Source organism: Hemiscyllium ocellatum, chromosome 34 (genome assembly GCF_020745735.1).
Source record: "Hemiscyllium ocellatum isolate sHemOce1 chromosome 34, sHemOce1.pat.X.cur, whole genome shotgun sequence".
NCBI lineage: Eukaryota > Metazoa > Chordata > Chondrichthyes > Orectolobiformes > Hemiscylliidae > Hemiscyllium > Hemiscyllium ocellatum.
In genome coordinates, this window is record NC_083434.1 from 24,815,231 (window position 1) to 24,834,792 (window position 19,562).

Here is a 19,562-nt window from a genome sequence, read left to right on the forward strand (position 1 = left end):
CTGCTGTATAAATCTATGTTGACTCTGTCCAATCAGAGCCATTTTTAAAAAAAATCTCAACCATTATAATAGATTCTAAAAATTATTCTACTTCTGACATCAAACTATCGGATCTGTAGTTTCCTGTTTATTTTCTCGCTCCTTTCCTAAACAATGAGTTACAGTCGCAACCTTCCAATCTATTGGCAATATAGCAGAATTATTAGAATTTTGAAAGATGATCACTAGTGTATCACAATCTCTATAGCACCCCCTTCAACACTTTTTAAGGTGAAAATCATTGGGTCCTGGGGATTTATTAAGTTTTAGTCCTGTTAATTTTTCAAATGCTTTTATTTTACCAATTGTAATAACTCGGGAAGCTTGACTGGATAGGAACACTATTTATTGTTGAACACCAAAATACAGTACTATGCATAGGCAACTCCAAGCTCAGACAGTTCTGCAGTCTACTTTAAATATTTTTATTAGATTCACCTGTTCAAAAAAATTACACACCTCTGGAGCAGGTGGGACTTGAACCAAGACCTTTTGGTCTGGGGACTCGAATACTGTGCCACAAGGTTTACTGTTTTACATTCTCTTGTTTCTGCATGTAATTGACTCACATTTGTCTTTGCTATTTTTTTTCCTTTTTATATACTTCTCAACTTGTACAATGTATTTTTTAAGTTTATTGCTATTTTACATTCATATTCTTCTTCCTTTATCAATTTCTTGGTCTTCCATTCTTAATTCTGCTAATGTCCCGATCCCCAAGCTTGCAATGTTTTTGGTAATTGTTTTATTTGGTCTTGTAATTTAATCTCCCTTGTTTGCCATGGCTCTCATGCTTTACCTGTTGAATATTTCTACCATGAAACATTTTAATGACTTTTTTCCAATTCACAAAGGTCAATGTCCTCCTCATTCAATTCATAATAGCCTTTATTTAGATTTAAGACTCTAGGTTCAGATTGAATTACATCTATGATACTATGCTGACTATTTCAAAAAGATTTTTTGCAACAACCTGCCTGTAACAGTAGTGGACTTGCCAATGTTAAGGGTATTAAAATGGTCATTGGATAAACATATGGATGAAAATGGAATAGTGTAGGTTAGATGGGCTTTAGAGTCTTTTCACTGGTCAACACAGCATTGAGAGTTGAAGGGCCTGTACTGCACTGTAATGTTCTGTGTCCTAAGATTATTAATTAGTTCTTTCTCATGACATAACATGATCTAAATTGGCCTGTGCTCTTGTTGGTTACCGAGAATATAGCTCCAGAAAACTGTCTCAAACGCATTCATGGAATTCTTTTTCCACAGCATTGGTTGTCATTCGATTTATCTAGTTATTACGTTAATTGAATTCACCCATGATTTTCTGCATTCCTTTTGATACACGTACCTTTAATTTCCTAATTTTTACCATGCCCTACATTACCACTACTGTTGGTGACCTACAAACCACTCCTAGCCATGTTTACTGCCCATTGTCATTTCTTAGCTTCATCCAAAAAGAGTCTAGATCTTGCTCTTCAAATCAGATAGTCTATCTCACTAATACACACAGTCCATCCCTTATTTTCAGCACCTTTCCATCACTTTTTTTTTTTCCCTTTTTGCCTATCCTTCCTAAATGTCAAACATCCACTCATACTTGGTTCCTAGACTTGGTCACCCTACAGCTCCATCTCCGTAATAATCATGAAACCATATGCTTTTGCTTCTATCACCATCAATTTTTCTTTCATGTTGCATTTAGAGTGCTTTCAAGTTTTGTCTATTTAACACTATCCTGGATAAAGAGACAGTCATCCACATTTGCTGATAATCTAAAGCTAGGTGGAAACGTGAGCTGCAAGGAGCTATATTGAATGCAAAGCAAGCTCAAAATATATGATGGGCAAATCTGCCTGCAAGATTCTCATTGTCTGAGAACATTCATTCATAGGTGACCAATCAAAGGTAAGTCATCTACTATAAATAGAATGAAAGGAAACTGTGAGGAGGTGCTCCTCCAATCAGAAGCTGGCGCTCTCCTGTGCTTGCTGCTAATAGGTTCATTGTTAGGGCATTGTACTGAGAAATGAAAAAGCAAATGGCTGCCACCTATGTGATTGAGTTGCCCTAAGCAAAATCTGGATAATATCTGGCCATCAGCATAAAGGGTACATCCTCCATGGTAACATCCTTACCAATGAGACTCCACTTGCTAATCAATCAGCACACTGCTCACATGCAGCAAAAATTCTTGAAAATTCTCCTGTTGAGTGCAAGACCAAAGCTTCAGCAAAACTACCAAATGACAATTAGAAATATGTCCAGTTATTGTTGTGTTTGCTGTCTAAACTATCTGATGGTAATTATTGATGGCTATGGATATTAAGGATTATCGAAGGAAGGTTGGTGAGTGGAGACAGGGTACAGGTCTGTCTAAATGGAGAAACGGGCTCAAGGTGATAAATGGTCTAATGATCCTATGATCCTCATCTCTCTGTTCTGAATTATTTTTGTTTCATCTCACGCCAAATTCTTTGATTTTCACCTGATTTTTTTATGGACTTAAAATTAAAAAAATATTTTTATGGACAGCCAGACAAAGACCATAGAAATCATTGGATTTTCCAGTGATTCATCAAAGCAGGATGAGTTACTGATTAACAGAGTCATACAGCATGGAAACTGACCCTTTGGCTCAACATGTCCATGCTGACCAGGTTTCCTAAATTGAACTAGCCCTATTCACTTGCATTTGCTCATATCCCTCTCAACCTTTCCTGTCCACATGTCTTTTAAATGTTGTAACTGTACCAGCCTCTACCACTTCCCCTGGCAGCTCATTCCATACATGCACCACCCTCTGTGTCAAAAGGTTGCCCCTCAGGTCCCTTTTATATTTTTTCCCCTCTAACCTCAAACCTATTCTCTCTAGTTTTGGACTGCTATACCCTGAGAAAAAAAACTTTGGCTATTCACCTTATTTATGTTAAAAATCTCACAACACCAGGTTATAGTCCAGGTTTATTTGGAAGCACTAACTTTCAAAGTGCTGCTTCTTCAGGTGATTGTGAAGCAGTATTATAAGATTATGGTCCTGCACAACAACCACCTGATGAAGAAACAGCTCTTTGAAAGCTAGTGCCTCCCAAAAAAAACAGTTGCACTATAACCTGGCGTTGTGATTTTTAACTTTGTCCGCCCTAGTCCCACACCGGCTCCTCCAAATCATCACCTGATCTATGCCCTCCATGATTTTATAAACCTCTATATAAAGTCACCCCTTCTACACTCCAGGAAGAAATATCCCAGTCTATCCAGCCTCTCCCTGTAACTCAAACCTTCCAGTCTTGGTAATAACCTTGTTAATGTTTTCTGCGCCCTGTCTCGTTTAATAATATCTCTCCTATAGCAGGGTGACCAGAATTGTATGCAGTACTCCAAATGTGGCCTTACCAATGTCTTGTGCAGCTTTAACATATTCAAGTAAAACGTGAGGTCTACAGATGCTGGAGATCAGAGCTGAAAATGTGTTGCTGGTTAAAGCACAGCAGGTCAGGCAGCTTCCAAGGAACAGGAAATTCGACGTTTCGGGCCAGAGCCCTTCATCATTCCGTCTGGCCCGAAACATCGAATTTCCTGTTCCTTGGATGCTGCCTGACCTGCTGTGCTTTAACCAGCAACACATTTTCAGCTTTAACATATCCCAACAGTTGTACTGAATGCTCTGACCAATAAAGACAAACATGCCAAATGTCGTCTTCACAACCCAGTGTACCTGTGACACAACTTTTTTAAGGAACTATGGACCTGCACCCCTAAGTCTGTTTGTTTGACAACACTCCCCAGGGCCCTACGATTAACTGTGTAAGTCCTGCCCTGGTTCATCTTACCAAAATGCAACACCTCACATTTATCTAAATTAAACTCCACCTGCAAATCCTCTGCAAAAGTGTGTTGCATTCCCTGATATATTTAGGGCTAAATATAATAACAGATACATTTACATAACATGGATACATGCCATACCAGACAAATAAGACAGACAGCATATTGATGACTAACATAAAAACAGAAATTGCTGAAGAAATTCAGGTCTGGCACCATCTATGAGAAGAGAAACCCGTAATCGTTGCAAGTCCAATATGATGATTCTTTCATGATTTGGAGGTGCAGGTGTTGGACTGGGGTGTGCAAAATTAAAAATCACATAACACCAGGTTATAGTCCAACAGGTTTATTTGGAAGCACTAGCTTTCGAAGCGCAATTCCTTCATCAGGTAATTGTCTTCTTTCAGTTTTGGTTACTTTGTATCTCGATCTCATTACTTTCAGTTTCTTATCTCCGACTCTGTCTCTCTCTCTATCTTTTGACTTTTTTGCTTGTTGACTTTTTACCATTTATTGCCTCTTTTTCTCATCTTCCTGCTAATTTTTATTGCTCTGATTCTTGCTGTCTGAAAGCCGTGCTCCCTGAAAAGCACTGTGAATAATATCAAAGAAAAGTCTTTCACTTTATTGTACCTTTCACAGCCTCAGGACATTCTACAGCAAATGTAAACCTCAAAAGTTCTTCTATACCTGCAGTTACTAATGTAGGAAACATGACAGCTAATTAGTACCCAGCTTAAGTTCTACAAGCAACAATGACTAGATAATCAGCTATGAAATGAAAATGGAAGGTGCTAAAGAAATTCAGCAGGTTTTACAGCATATGAGAGAGAAACAGAGCAACCATTTTCAAATCCAATAGGCTCTTCAGAACTTAAGAGGGCTGGAATAATTCATTTTCAATCTCCTTCATTCCTAAGAAGAGTCAGTCATTCGAGATGTACAGATCCTTCCATCCATGCTGACCAGATATTCCAAACTCATCTAGTTCCAACTGCCAACACCCGACCCATAACCCTCCCAACCATTCCTATTCGTATACTCATCCAGATGCCTTTTAAATGTTGCAATTGTACCAGCCTCCACCACTTCTTCTGGCAGCTCATTCCATACACATACCACCCTCTGCGTGAAAAAGTTGCCCGTTAGGTCTCTTTTATATCTTTCCCCTCTCATCCTAAACCTATGCCTATAGTTCTTACTCCCCCACCCCAGGAAAAAGATTTTGTCTATTTATCCTATCCATGCTCCTCATGATTTTATAGACCTCTATAAGATCACCCCTCAGCCTCCGACAGTCCAGGGAAAACAGCCCTAGCCTATTCAACCACTCCCTATAGCTCAAAACCTCCAACCCTGGCAACATCCATGCAAAGCTTTTTTTTTTGAACCCTTTCAAATTTCGAAACATCTTTCCGATAGGAAGGAAACCAGAATTGCACGCAATATTCCAACATAGGCCTAACCAATGTCCTCTACAGCCGCAACATGACCTCCCAAGTCACTACTCTGACCAATGCCGCCTTCACTATTCTATCTACCTGCGACTCCACTTTCAAGGAGCTAGGAACCTGCACTCCAAGGTCTCTAGTCATAATGGACTTGAAACGTTAACTCTGCCTCTGTGTCTTCACAAATGCTGCCAAGCCTGCTGGATTTCAGCTGAATTTCAGCCGTTCAGTATCCGCAGTACTTTGTTTTTGTTTTTGCATTGTTATGTTTGTTGAGGAATAAATACTGGCCAGGGCACATGAGAGCTCACCCTTTCTGTTCTTCAATGTAGTGTCACTTGTGAAGCCAAATACAACCTTGGAATAATATTTCATTTGAAAGACATCACCTCCAACAATACTGCACTCCTTCAGTACTACATTAGAATGGTGAATTAGATTGTATGAGACAAGTGTGTTACCTGCCGCATCATAACATCAAAGGCTGATTGACACAATGCACCTTTTATTTTCCATCAGCTGTTTGAGATTTTCATGTCTGCTCTGGTAAACATATGAGCAGGAGGGTATTGCATTATGAGAGTCAATTCTTGCATTGCCATTTCTTTTATTATTGTGGCTTGGGTGGCATTTATATTTCCAGGCATTAAATACCCTGTTTACAGTATAAGATCCTGTCTGGCTACATCCTCTAGCTGACTGGCCAAGACAAAAGTCATGCAGAACTATCTCCTGCCAATCAACATTTAACTGTTTACAGAGAATGGGAAAAGGAAAATCCCTGCTGTCTAAATAACACAACATGAGATTTAACAAGAGGAAACCATGCAATAATCTCTTCCACCTCTGAGTATTTCGTAGACCAGGATTTACTCCACACCAGACATTTTTAAAATTTGAGTGATATGAATATTTCCCCAGAGCAAGATTGGACTCAGACTGCAAATTTAAAGCTGATTTTCTCCTGCCTGGAGGCTTGTTCATCGGGTGTGCAGGAGTGTAATTGTAGATCTTTGCCATACTTCCAGCCCACCCCAAGATTTTAAACCCTTTTTAATATACTGAGATTTTGAAAAAACAGCAAATTCTTTGAAAATCACTCCAGGAGCTAAGGATCCCTATTGGAAAGAGGGTTTTGCAAAATTGATCCCCATGTGTTTCATGCCACAGTTAGAAATCAGCAGAGGAAGGATGTGTTTGGGGTTAAGGGAAATTTCTTTAGATCGCTCCTACACAAGAACTCACTGACTGATTTCTAGAACTAGCCACAAACTGGATACAGAGATTTCAGTGTGTGAAGTGGAAGGATGAATCCACCTAAACTGGCACCCAATATTTGCACATACTTTGCCCTGTTTCCACATCTATAGGCATATAGTTTTGATGTTGCCAAAGCTTTCTGTTGATATCACTGTGCCAATATAGTCTTTGATCACCGTGTTGAATGTCTGCTCACTTTGTTTAATAATGGTTCAGTTATTCTCATCAGCTATGTAAGTTGGCTTAATATTTCATGGGATTAATTTTAAATCCCTGTTACAGTAAAATTATGATAAATAGAATCTCAAGGGATCCAGCCACAAATTTGTTTTGGGAGGATCTCGGAGCTTCCAAAGCTATGTAATCTGATTCATTGCAATGCACTCTGTCAAAAGAACACACTTGAAAGAATTTTTTTTTCAATTTGTTCATGTCTTATAATGGTCTGACCTTGCATAAAGCAAATGGAAAATGGTGGGAGTTAGCCTGGGAAAAACTCAATAATTTTTTTGTGATGTTTGTGCTGTCTTTGGAAGAGTGTGATCGAGCGAGCCGTGTTGTCAATCCTGTGAAACATCTTTTCCGAGTTTTCGTGCTGCCGCGTCATCTAGGAAACGAAAGAGTAAGTGGGCAGGCATTCATCGGTCTGTACAGGACTTTCCACCTCTTTGGCTGAAGAAAGTACAAGTGCCTCACTTGTCAGTTTCATTGTACAAGATGCAGTGCTGTCAGTTTCCAAGGTTGGCTTTGCTGGAGTTGCCTTGCCAACCTCCCACAGGCATGCCTCCTCAGAGTGATTAACCTTCCCCTGCCCCCTCCTCATTCTCAGCATCCTGGTGATCCATTTGAACCAGGTGTGGCAGAAGCTGGTGGCGATTGTGTCTTCTGTTGCACATTTGCATGCCTCCTGAATTCTGAACAAGAACTCTACAAGAGTTGAGTTGTATTCCTGCTTCTGGTTGATGGCCTTGATAACCTGGGAGATTAGCTGCTGTCAATAGTTGGCTTTAAAATTCCTCCTCATCCCTAATCCATTGGCTGAAGCTTTGCCATTGTTAGCTTGATGCTCTCGAGACCAGTGATGTTGGGATGCATGAGGCAATTGCCTCTTAATGTCGGCAATCTTCCTATTTCCTTTTGAGAGATTTTATTCGCTTTCCTGATCTATACCGGCGATCATGCAGGTGACATTTTTTTAGCCTCCTATTATGTTATGTGTTGACAATCACTTGCAGCAGGTTTTCAGTGCCATCCATTTGGTGCAGCCAAAACCAGTGACGTATTCTTTGCTTCACTTTTCACCATTAACCATTTAATCTTCAACACTAAAGAATGATCTGTTAAAGATGGCAAAATGGTTTTGGTTCATCCAAGTTCAAAATGTCTATTGGTACGTATTCATTCAGGATCTTTACTGTGCCATTTTGAAGTCAGGCATCTCTCTTGCTGCCATATCTGCGCAGAAGACGAAGCCATGCCTTGTGTTGAATTGACACAGCTATCCATCACTGCGGTGAACTCCTTGTTGCCCAGCCTGTTGGCCAGGGCTACTCTGCTATCCTGTAGCAGACATATATATGTTCCCTGCCTTGACTCTCATTAGCAGAGCTTCATTGACATCCTGGTAGGCAGACTCTGTAGAGAAGACCAGTTGATCAAACAGTTCCAATATATTCCCCATCTCTGCCAGAGTGGTTGACAAACTTGATGGTGGACTCTCCCATTCTATAGTCCACTTTTCACTTAGCACCACAGTTTTGGACTTGTATCAACTTCACTTTGTCTCCAATAAACTGCACTTTTAATTTTCTTAAAGGTGTAGTCATACATGCTATGTTTTCCCAGAGAGATATAAATGTTATTGATGGCTTGTTCATCATTTTGCCCTAGAGTGGACTAAGAGAAAGTGAGGACTGCACATGCTGGAGGTCAAAGTCAAGAGTGTGGTGCTGGAAAAGCACAGCAGGTCAGGCAGCATCTGAGGTCCAGGAGAATCCATGTTTCGGGCATAAGCCCTTCATCTTGATAAAGGGCTTATGCCTGAAACGTCGATTCTCCTGCTCCTCGGATGCTACCTGACCTGTTGTGCTTTTCCAGCACCACACTGTCGACTCTAAAGTGGACTAACTCTGCTTCGATTTGTTGGTGTGGTCATACGGATGTTCATGGGTTTGGCTAATCTGGAATCACCATTCGGGAACTTCAGATTATCATGGGCGTCCTTCGACTGGATTTCCTATTCTGTTGGCAGTGATGGCCCATAGGTTTGTCACAATCTTAAGTTATAGGTGAATATAAATCGAATGGTCAAATGGGCAATTAGTACGGATGGAATTTAGCCCTGAAAATTGGGAGATGATGCACTTTGAAAGAAGTAGCAGGACAAGGTAGTACTCAATGAATGGTAGGACATGAGAAAGCTCAGAGAAATAGAGAGATCTTGGGGAGTTTGTCTACAAATCCCTGAAGGTGGCAGGGCAGGTTAATATGATATATAAGGCATACAGGACGCTTGCCTTTATCTATCACAGCATGGTTTATAAGAGCAAGAAGATTATGTTTGGGGTGTACAGAACTTTGGTTAGGCCACGGCTGGACTGCTGTGCGCTGTTCTGGTCACTGCAGTATAGGAAGGATGTGATTGTACTGGAAGGGGTGCAGGGGAGATTCACCAGGATTTTGCCTGGAATGTAGCATTTTAGCTGTGAAGACAGGCTGGATAAACTCAGATTGTTTTCTTTGGAGCAGAGAAGATTGAGGGAGGACCTGATAGAAATTTATAAGACTTCTGAGGGATGTGGATAGGAAGCATCTGTTCTCCTTATCTGAAAAGTCAGTAACATAATTAAAATAATGTTTACTATTAAAATTAAAACTGGTGCTAAAATTAATTTTAAGGTGGAAGAGAGGAAGATTAGAGCAAAACAAAATTCACCCAGTGGGTGGTGGGAATCTGGAACACACTAGAGGGTATTTGAGATGGGTTTCCTCACATCTTTAAGAAGTACTCTAGAATGATTTGGTGCCACATGCCTTATGTTAATTGTTTAAAAACTGGACAATTTTCGAGTGCATCTAGGAGTTTGCAGCATCCACATTGCTTACTTAATTTGTAAGTATAGAATATTGTGCCAACAGTGGATGAATTACTGTATACGAGGGGCCCAGTAATATCGTTTTGTACTTGCATCTTCTCTGCAGTAGTGTAGCTACTGTAAACGTTTAAGTTAGATGTTTAAGTTAGATGTTGTTAGGAGCTTAATTATTCTTTTGATGGGCTCTGATATTGTAAAGTTACAATCCCTTCCCTTGTCTCTGCATTTGTTTATATATTGTTCAATGACGTCTGGTTGTTGCCTCAAAGACATGAATTTCAGATGGTGTAGTTGGAATAAAGTCAGAATTAGCTGGAGGAACACAGCAGGTCTGGAAGCATCTGTGGAGAGAAAGCAGAGTCAACATTTCAGGTCCAGTGACCCTTCATCACTGAGTTCTGAAGAAGGGTCGCTGGAGCCGAAACACCGACACTGCTTTCTTTTCACAATAATGTCAGACCTGCTGAAATTTGCTAGCTATTTCCGATTTTGTTCATGATTTGCAGTATCCACAGTCCTCCCTCTCTCTCTCTCTCTCTCTCTCTCTCTCTCTTTGTTGGGTGTAATTGGAAATTCAGTTTCAGTCTTAATTGAGCTTTGAGTGTTGACCATATTTAGTGAATTTTAAAGGTCATCATTCAACAAATTGATATCTTGTCAGTGGAGGACAATTTTGCCGAAAGCAATATTAATATTTATTGCTGCACCAAATAAATAAACCACACTGAGGACCAGACATGGCAGCTGCCTGAAATGAAGGAGTCTCAACAGCCGATCCATTTCCTTTTATTTGATTGTTGGCTTTTTTTTAGGACTATTGAGACTGTGTGTGAAATGGGAACGAATATTCCAACTAATCAGAACTGTTTGGTTCCCTGAGTTGATATATCTTTAGTGGCCACAGCTATATTTTATTGTTGCTTAACTTCAATGCAGAGGATACCCAGTGAAGTGTAGTGCCCTGTTTCTGAGCCAAGAGGGCCTGAGTTCAAGTTCCACCTGCTCCAAAGATGTGTCATAATATCTCTGTATAGTTTGAGTAGGAAATATCTGCAATAATGGCAGTGTTGAACATTTTAGGCTCCACCCAAAAACTGAGATTTTGCTGAGACTAAACAGCAAAAAAAAACTTTTTATCAACTCCTTCTAGCTTTTGGTAACTGCGATAGAATGGACTTTTATTCTTTAGATCAGTGTGCTGTTTAACTCCATACACACACTTCATTACTGTTCCAGACCATCTCTTCAGGAGGTTATGATTAAAACTAAACTTCTGATGTTGGCTATTTAATCCTTGTTGCTGCAAAAACTGTGCAGCCAAAAGGCATAACCAATCAGGATCTTGTGCTAACTAAATCTCGAAAGATGTAATGTCCTAGGATGAAAATAAATGTGTAAGTTTCTTACAATATTGCGGAATTAACATCTGCAAGGCAAATATTTGACAGTCATTTCACTTCAAGGTCAGTTCTTGTGTGTATGAAAGAATGAGGTTTGTATTATTTTCAGTCGAAGCATTTTAAAAATGCTGCCACCATATTATGTTCTTCTATTGGTTATAAACATACCAATTATACAGCAAGAATTGATATAATAATGGGAGTTATTTATTAGAAGTTAGAACAAAAATACATATGGTGTTAACTGGGACATGAGTGGCGTCTACATTGCAGGGTTGTTTCAGCCCTCTGAGTAAAGAGTCATGGATTGCTACATCACATCCTACCTTTGTGATATTGATAGACAGCACCCTTTAAAAGATTAGATTAGATTCCCTACAGTGTGGAAACAGGCCCTATGGCCCAATAAGTCGACAGTGACCCTCCAAAGAGTTACTCACCCAGACCCATTCCCCCACATTCCCCCCTGAATAATGTACCTAACATTATCGGCAATTTAGCATGGCTAATTCACTCAATCTACACATCTTTGGATTGTGGAAGGAAACTGGAGCACTGGGAGGAAACCCACGCAGAGATGGGGAGAATGTGTGGAGTTTGCACAGTCACCTGCGGCTAGAATAGAACCCAGGTCTCTGGCGCTGTGAGGGAGCAGTGCTGGCCACTGAGATACTGTGCCACCATGGTACGGTGTATTTCATCACTAAAGGTGTCCTTCATCACAAAAAGTCAACCCCACAGAATGAACAAGCATGTGTTTGTATTTTAATATTATAACAGCATCATTTCTTTACAAGTGCAGCTTACAATGATTGAATGTTCCTGTATGAACTTCATGCTTTGCACTAGTTAGGGTGTGAACCTATCAAAGTTTGATCCTCAAGGGCATTTGCGAAAGCATTGGATGTTAGCTTTCAACCTTCTACACAGACCTTCAAAGGAGATAATGGGAGCTCTGAGTGACAAATTCTTCAAGTTAGTTTATGCAGTGACTATATTTGGAAAAAATTGGTCATAAAGTGTCTTCTTCCATTGTAAATACTTTGGACTTTGAATTGCTTATAAGACATCTGCATGAATGCTATAAAGGCTATCCATTCCTCCATTTGACTGTCTAATGGATCAACTTCCTGTACTAATTATGTGCAGCCCAGAATGCAAAGCCACTGTTCCATTTTCAGATGACATGGAGGACTGGTGCAGCAGGCACAGTCGTCCCTCTTGCAATTGTTGAGATGGCTTTGTTGATATTAAAAATGTAGAATTGGTTTTGTGTTGCTGCTATGTCACAGATTACTTATAGTATCATGCAGAGAGGTGATGTGGAGAATCTGGTGACTATTCACTGTCCCTGAAGTATAATGGAGTATCTGGTCTCCAGTTGATTTGACCAGTGACTGCTGCTGATTCATTCACCCTGTCTCCACAATCTGAAGAAACATAAGTCCCTGGAGCTTCTGCACTCTCCTACATTGAGTATTTCTGTTGTAATGTTAATTGTTGAATCTGACTCTTATAATTGCCAACTTTTGAGTGAATTAATATTGTACATTTTCTTTCCTGTCCTCCTTGTGGAATGTTAGAAATTTATTTTATTTTTTAAAAATCCTCATTGTTGTGCTTTTAAGCCTTTTTACATTATCCCAAGGAAAATCTAAGATTACTCAATTGACCAGGATGAACAGCTCTACCATTTAAAAACATGATGATTTGAGCATTCTTGTCCTCCTTTCATGCTTCTGAAAATATTTATTAGCAAAGGGAGAGATCATTCTGGCCTATGAAACAATACATTTTAATAAATTATGGTGGAACTGAGTTATAGAATTTACATCCAGCCACCATTTTTTAATTCATAATTTACTCTCGAAAGATGTATGTATCTAAAAGCACAAAATCTTTTATGTTTTTACAACCCTATGCAGAAAAAATCTCTTTGCTATTTTCCCTGCTCTCTTCATGACCATTTTAAATTGCTGTCCAGACTAGCCAACAAAACAAATAGTCTTTCCTGATTGACCTACTGGAATCATTCATAATTTTAAAAGCCTTTTTATTTGCTCTTCAGCTGCTCTGGTTTAGTGGGAATAATCTCAGTATCTGCAATTTCTTCTCATGACGATAGTTCCAATTCCTGTCCCCTTCCTAGTGAGTCTATATTGTATTCACTGTTTATCATTTGTTGTACTTTGTACTTTGCTTTATCCTGTCCATGTTTTAAAAAAAATGAGGCCTGCACGTTGCATTGTAACAATTGCCTGACTGATGTTTTGATCAAATTTGCCACTACCGTTTTGGTACTTAGACTTCATGCCCTTATTTACAGAATCCAAAGTATTCATTTTGGCTTTTTTTAAAAAAATCAGCTTTATCCATCTGAGGAGAAAGGCTTTAAAAAGGAAATGATGGGCAACTGTTTTGCGTTGATTGGTCACTGTATGACTCTACCTGTAGAATCCCTACAGTGTGGAAGTAAGCCACTTGACCCATTGAGTCCACACCAACACTCTAAAGAGAATCCTATTCAGACCCACACCCCGAACCTTTTGCTGCATTTCTCATGACTAATCCACCTAGCCTGTATATCCCTGGATACTGTGGGGCAATTTAGCATGGCCAATCCACCTAACCCACACATCTTTGGACTTTGGGAGGATGCTGGAGTATCTGGTGTAAACCCACAGAGACACGGAGAATATGCAAACTCCGCCCACATAGTCACCCATGGCCGGAATCGAGCCCAGGTCCCTGGTGCTGAGAGGTAGCAGTGCTAGCCACTGAGCCACCATGTTACCCCAAATACAATTTCTATCTGAACTTGCATTTTCCAGAAATTATCCTTTCGATTTTGAATCTTGTCCCTCCATTAATTGTATACCACTGTTCCTCATTGACTCAAAAACGTTACTCTACTCCACTGAACCCCATTACAGAGGTGTCTTTTTTTTAAGCTGAGCAAGTAAAATGTTGGAAATACTCAACAATTTGGGTTGCATGTCTGGAGAGAGAAGCAGGGATGATTTCATATCGGAATTGAAGAAGTGAAAGATGTAAGAGGTTTTAACAAAGCCCTGGGTTGACGGGGGTGGAGGGGGGAGATGGGGAGGTGGAAGGCCAGGAGAGGAGAAGATACAAAAAGAAAGATCTGTCATAAGGTGGAAAGGAAGAGAGAGATCAATTGACAAAGGGGTTGATGGTGCAAGGTAAGAAGGGATGATAAATGGGTTAGTAAAGGAATAAAAGATTGATCTAGAGAGGCAGTAAAAGACTAAAACAGAACCATTACCAACATCTATTGCCTGAAAATATGATTTGAACTTGTTAAATTCAATATTGAGTCTGGAAGGTTGTGAACCTGAGTACTTGACTGGGAGTCTAGAGAAGTGAATTCAAATCTGACTTTGGTATTTTGAATTCAATCATTGGGGGAAAAAAAATGAATCTATGAGAAGTAAACATTAGTGCCAATCAAAAGTGACCATGAAGTTGTCTAAAGTTTAAAACCCAAATGGTTAATTAATGTCCATTTTCTTTTTAGGAAGTCAACTTGTCATTCTTGACTGGTCTGATCAATGTGACTAACTCTTTACTGTTCAATCCATTATATCAAAGCATTAGCAAAATAACACATCACGTCCTTTTAGCAGGTCATTAGAATGGGCAGTATATATCAGGCTTGCCAGTTCCAACTGCATTCTGGGGAATGATCGAGATATCTGCTAAATCCAAATTGTGTTCATGGGGCTTGTATGTCTTACTTTCAAAACCAAATTCATATTGTACTTAACACTTCAATATATAAGTAATTCAAAGTTATGACCCATTGTCATGACATTTCCCCTCACAAATCCTAAATGAACCTCATCAGCCATTTTCAGTTGCTCGCCAATACTCATGGTATTACCATAGCAGTAGTATCTCTATTTCCGATCCAATATAACTGACAGACAATGTCCCAGATACCACCATCACCATCCATGAGTAATGTCCTGGCTTACCGATAGGAAAGGCCCAGCTGAGGTGGTGGTATAGTGGCATAGTGGGAGAAAATTGTCCTCGGAGACCTCAACATTGACTCCAAACACCATGAAGTAACAAGGCATCAGGTCACATGTGGGCAAGGAAAGCTCCTGCTGACAGCCGCATACTGTCCTCTTCAATTGACAAATCAGTACTTCTCCATGGTGTACAACTCTTGAAGGAAGTACTGAGGGTGGAAAGGGCACAGAATGTATTCTAGGTGGGGGATTTCAATGTCCACCACCAGGAGTGGCTCTGCAGCAGCGCTACTGATAGAATCCTAAAGGATATTGCTGCTAGATGCAATATGTGGCTGATAGCGAGGGAACCAATAAGAGAGAAAAACATACTTGATCACATCCTTACCAATCTGCCCATGACAGTATCAGTAAGAGTGACAACTGCACAATCGTTTTGGAGACAAAGTCCCACCTTCACATTGAGAATACTCTTCATCGTGTTTTGTGATACACTACTGTGCTAAATGGGACAGACTTGGAACAGGCTAGGCAACCCCAGACTGGGCATCCATGAGGTGCCGTGGGCCATCAGCAGCAGAATTATACTCCAGCACAACCTGCAACCCCATGGCCTGGCATATCCCCCACTCAACTGTTACCATCATACGAAGGGATCAACCCTGGATCAATGGAAAGTGCAGGATGAAACACCAGAATCTGTACTAAGCATACCTGAAAATGAGGCATCAACCTGGTGCAGTTACCAAACAGGACTACTTGCATGTGGAACAGCATTAGCAACAAGTGATAGATGAAGTTATCTCACAACCAATGGGTAAAATCTAAGCTCTGCAGTCCTGCCACATCCAGTCGTGAATGGTACTGAAAACTTGTGCTCCAGATTTTGCCGCACTCCTAGCTTAGCTCTTCCAGTATAGTTACAATATTGGCAGTTAGCCAACTATGTGAAAATTGTCTGGGTATGTACTGTACTCTAAGCTGGGCAAACCAAAGTGAATCAATTTTCACCCCATCAGTCTGCATTTAAATCTTAATGAAGTGATTGGTGCTATCAAGCAGTACCCTTTCTTCATCTACTCACTCGTGGGACATAGGTGTCAGTGGCTTTTATTGCTATTGCTTGCCACCCTTGAGAAGGTGATGGTGAGCTGCCTTCATGAACCACTGCAATCTGTGTTCTAGGTAGACCCACAATATCTTTAGGGAGAGGATTCCCAGAATTTTGTTCCCAGTGATAAGTGAATAGCAAAGGAACAGTCATATATCTAAGTCAGGATGATGAGCGGCTTGGAGGGAAATGTACAGGTAATGATATTTCCATGTATTTGCTGCCCTTGTCCTCCTTGATGATAATGTGCATAGGTTTGGAAGGTGCTGAATTTATGCAATGTATCATGCAGATGGTACATACTGCTGCTACTGAACATTGGTGATGGAGGGAATATTTGTTGATGTGGTGTCAATTAAGCAGGCTACTTTGTATAGTAGATGCAAGTGGTATTGTTGGAGCTGGATCCATTTGGGCAAAGAGCGAGTATTGCATCACACTCCTGACTTGTGCCTTGTTGATGGTGAACTAGCTTTGGGGAGTCAGCAGATGAGTTACTTGCCATATTTTCTAGCCTCTGACCAGGTCTTGTAGCCTTTGTATGGTATGGTGAGTCCAGTTGAGTTTCTGGTCAATGGTAACTTCCAGGATGTTGACTGTGAGCAATTCAATAATGGCAATTCTATTGAATGTCTGTCTGTCTGTCCCTTTTTGGAAATGATCATTGCCTGGCATTCCCTCCCTACAGACATTGTGGACTGCAGCAATTCAAGAAGACAGTTTGAATTGCCTTCTAAAGGCCAGCCAGGGGTGGCCAATGAATGGTGGCACAACAAGCAGTGCCCATGTCCTACAAGTGAATAACCAAGTTCAGGTTCAAGTCTCATCTGCCATGGAGGTGTGTCATAGCATGTCTGAACAGGTTGATAAAGATAAAAAGCAAAGTATCTAAAATCTGCACAGTCATACTCTTTGCTGAATTGACATTCTACTGAGTTATATTGCTGAAGAATAAAATTTCTCTGCTCCAGGCTGTCAAGGCAGAAATAAATTAATTTGTAGTGAATCCACCTGAAGCTATGATCAGACCAATTAAGGCAAGTTAAAAGCTCATTGGGAGCTTACACGTGATTCTTTATAAATTTTCACAGCCTGAGCAATCCAAAGTTTTAAACATTGACACAGACCTACCATGTCTGTACCTGCCCTCAGAAATACAAACAGTGTGTATTTTTCATTTTTCTAACTTCTCTCTCTCTGTGCATCTACTCCCCTAACCACTCATTGGCTGGAAGACTTATCCCTGACCCATCAATAGATTCTGATTTCACATTGGGCTGGGTTTACGGCAGAAATAAACTTGCCACATGAAAATCCAGCCTGTCTCTTATAGTCAGACAGTGGAGATCTCCAGATAATCCACCGCTTCCACAGTTGAGCTGTGGTGACCAACCACTTGTCCATTTCCCTCTCCCTTATATTCTATACTCACTTCTCCAGCAACAGAGTAATGCTGGATCTATAAGTCATTATAAGTTATGTACCTGCTCAATGAATACAGGACAATTAGTGAGATTGATTATCAGACAGACGCGTAACATTGCATAAGCCTTGGGCTGAGTGGCAGCAAAGAATGAATGTATGGGGTAATGAGGAAATGCAAAGAAAGTGAAGCAAGGTACTATTCAGTCTGAAGTAGCTGTGAGGATTGATGTGATGGAGTACCTTTTACAGTTCCCACTAACATTATGTGCTTCTGTTTCCAAATCAGACCACTGGCCTTTAAGTCATTCAGGCACTTTACTTCGTGCTTAAAGCTTTTATTACTTTGCCTTTTTTTTTCAGCCTCTGACCTCTCTCATACTCTCATTCATGTATGTACTACAGAATGTTGGGGGTTGGTTAGCTGAGTTGACTTGATGTCTGCTTTGCGATGCAGAGTGATGCCAACAGTGCAGTGTCAATTCCTGCACCAGCTGAGGTTATGATGAAGGTGCTACCTTCTCAACCACACCCCTCGCTTGAGGCATGGTCACCATCAGTCATCTCTCTTTAATGTCGGAGCAAGTCTATGATCCTCTGGAAATAACTTTACCTTCTACTATAGAATTCGTACTTTTACAGAACTAATGTACTCCCTATACAGATCCAATTATCGGCTATAATGCTCCTGCTGCTGTTTTCTCTCCTGTCTTTAATTATGCCTCCTTCAGGAAGGTTTCCTCTTCCCGTTGCAAGGAGGCGATGTCATCTTTCTGCTCCCTGCTGCCCTTAATAGTACATCAAACATGGCACTGAATCCAGTGGAAAATCTTTGAACATACTGAGTCCATCACGTTTACCATCTTAATGCAAAACCTTCCCAGCTGCAATATTGAATTAGTGGTTCAATCAATATTGTGTTGTGTGCATGGAGATACGAAAACTGAAAATAAAATAATAAAATGCCCATATTGACATTGGGCATTTTGCTGCACCAAATATTGTTGGGACTTCATGGATCCTCTTGTCAGAAACCACCAGGCACTATCAAATTCAATACTTGCGATATACCATTAGAATCTTCTAAATTAGATTAGATTAGATTACTTACAGTGTGGAAACAGGCCCTTCAGCCCAACAAGTCCACACCGACTCGCCGAAGCGCAACCCACCCATACCCCTACATTTACCCCTTGCCTAACACTACGGGCAATTTAGCATGGCCGATTCACCTGACCCGCACATCTTTGGACTGTGGGAGGAAACTGGAGCACCCGGAGGAAACCCACGCAGACACGGGGAGAAAGTGCAAACTCCACACAGTCAGTCGCCTGAGTCGGGAATTGAACCCGGGTCTCAGGCACTGTGAGGCAGCAGTGCTAACCACTGTGCTACCGTGCCGCCCACTACCACTGTGCCCCCCACAAAGTGCTTCTAAGTAAGAAGAACCAAAGAACAAAAGGGAATGTCTGTGGTTGGATAGAGGAATGAGAGGGATAAAAATTAGATTTTTGGATTAGATTCCCTACAATGTGGAAACAGGCCCTTAGGCCCAGCAAGTCCACACCGACCCTCTGAAGAGTAACCCACCCAGACCCATTTCCCTCTGACTAATGCATCTAATGCTATGGGCAATTTATCATGGCCAATTCATCTGTGCTGCACATATTTGGATTGTGGAAGGAAACCGGATCACCTGGAGGAAATTCACGCAGACGCTGGGAGAAAGTCTCCCAGCAAAACAGATGCTGACCTGAGGTAAAAGATGGTGGAAATAAAACTGGCAAAAAGAGCTGTTAAATGGTTTCAGCAGAATAGCAGAGTGGAAGGAGTGGCATGGAAAATCTGGGAATGCGACACATGAAAGTCGGTTTAGCCCCAGGGCTGTGGTCTATCTAATGGCTATGCATCAATCAGAGGTTTCCCTCCCAAGCCCAGCCCACATCACT

At 40.7% G+C, this 19,562-nt stretch overlaps 1 protein-coding gene across 3 annotated transcripts in view; it reads left to right on the forward strand.

The window, feature by feature from the left end:
• Nucleotides 1-19,562, forward strand: part of LOC132832342 (aryl hydrocarbon receptor repressor-like) — a 196,551-nt gene that overhangs the window by 18,347 nt on the left and 158,642 nt on the right. The window lies entirely within an intron of this gene.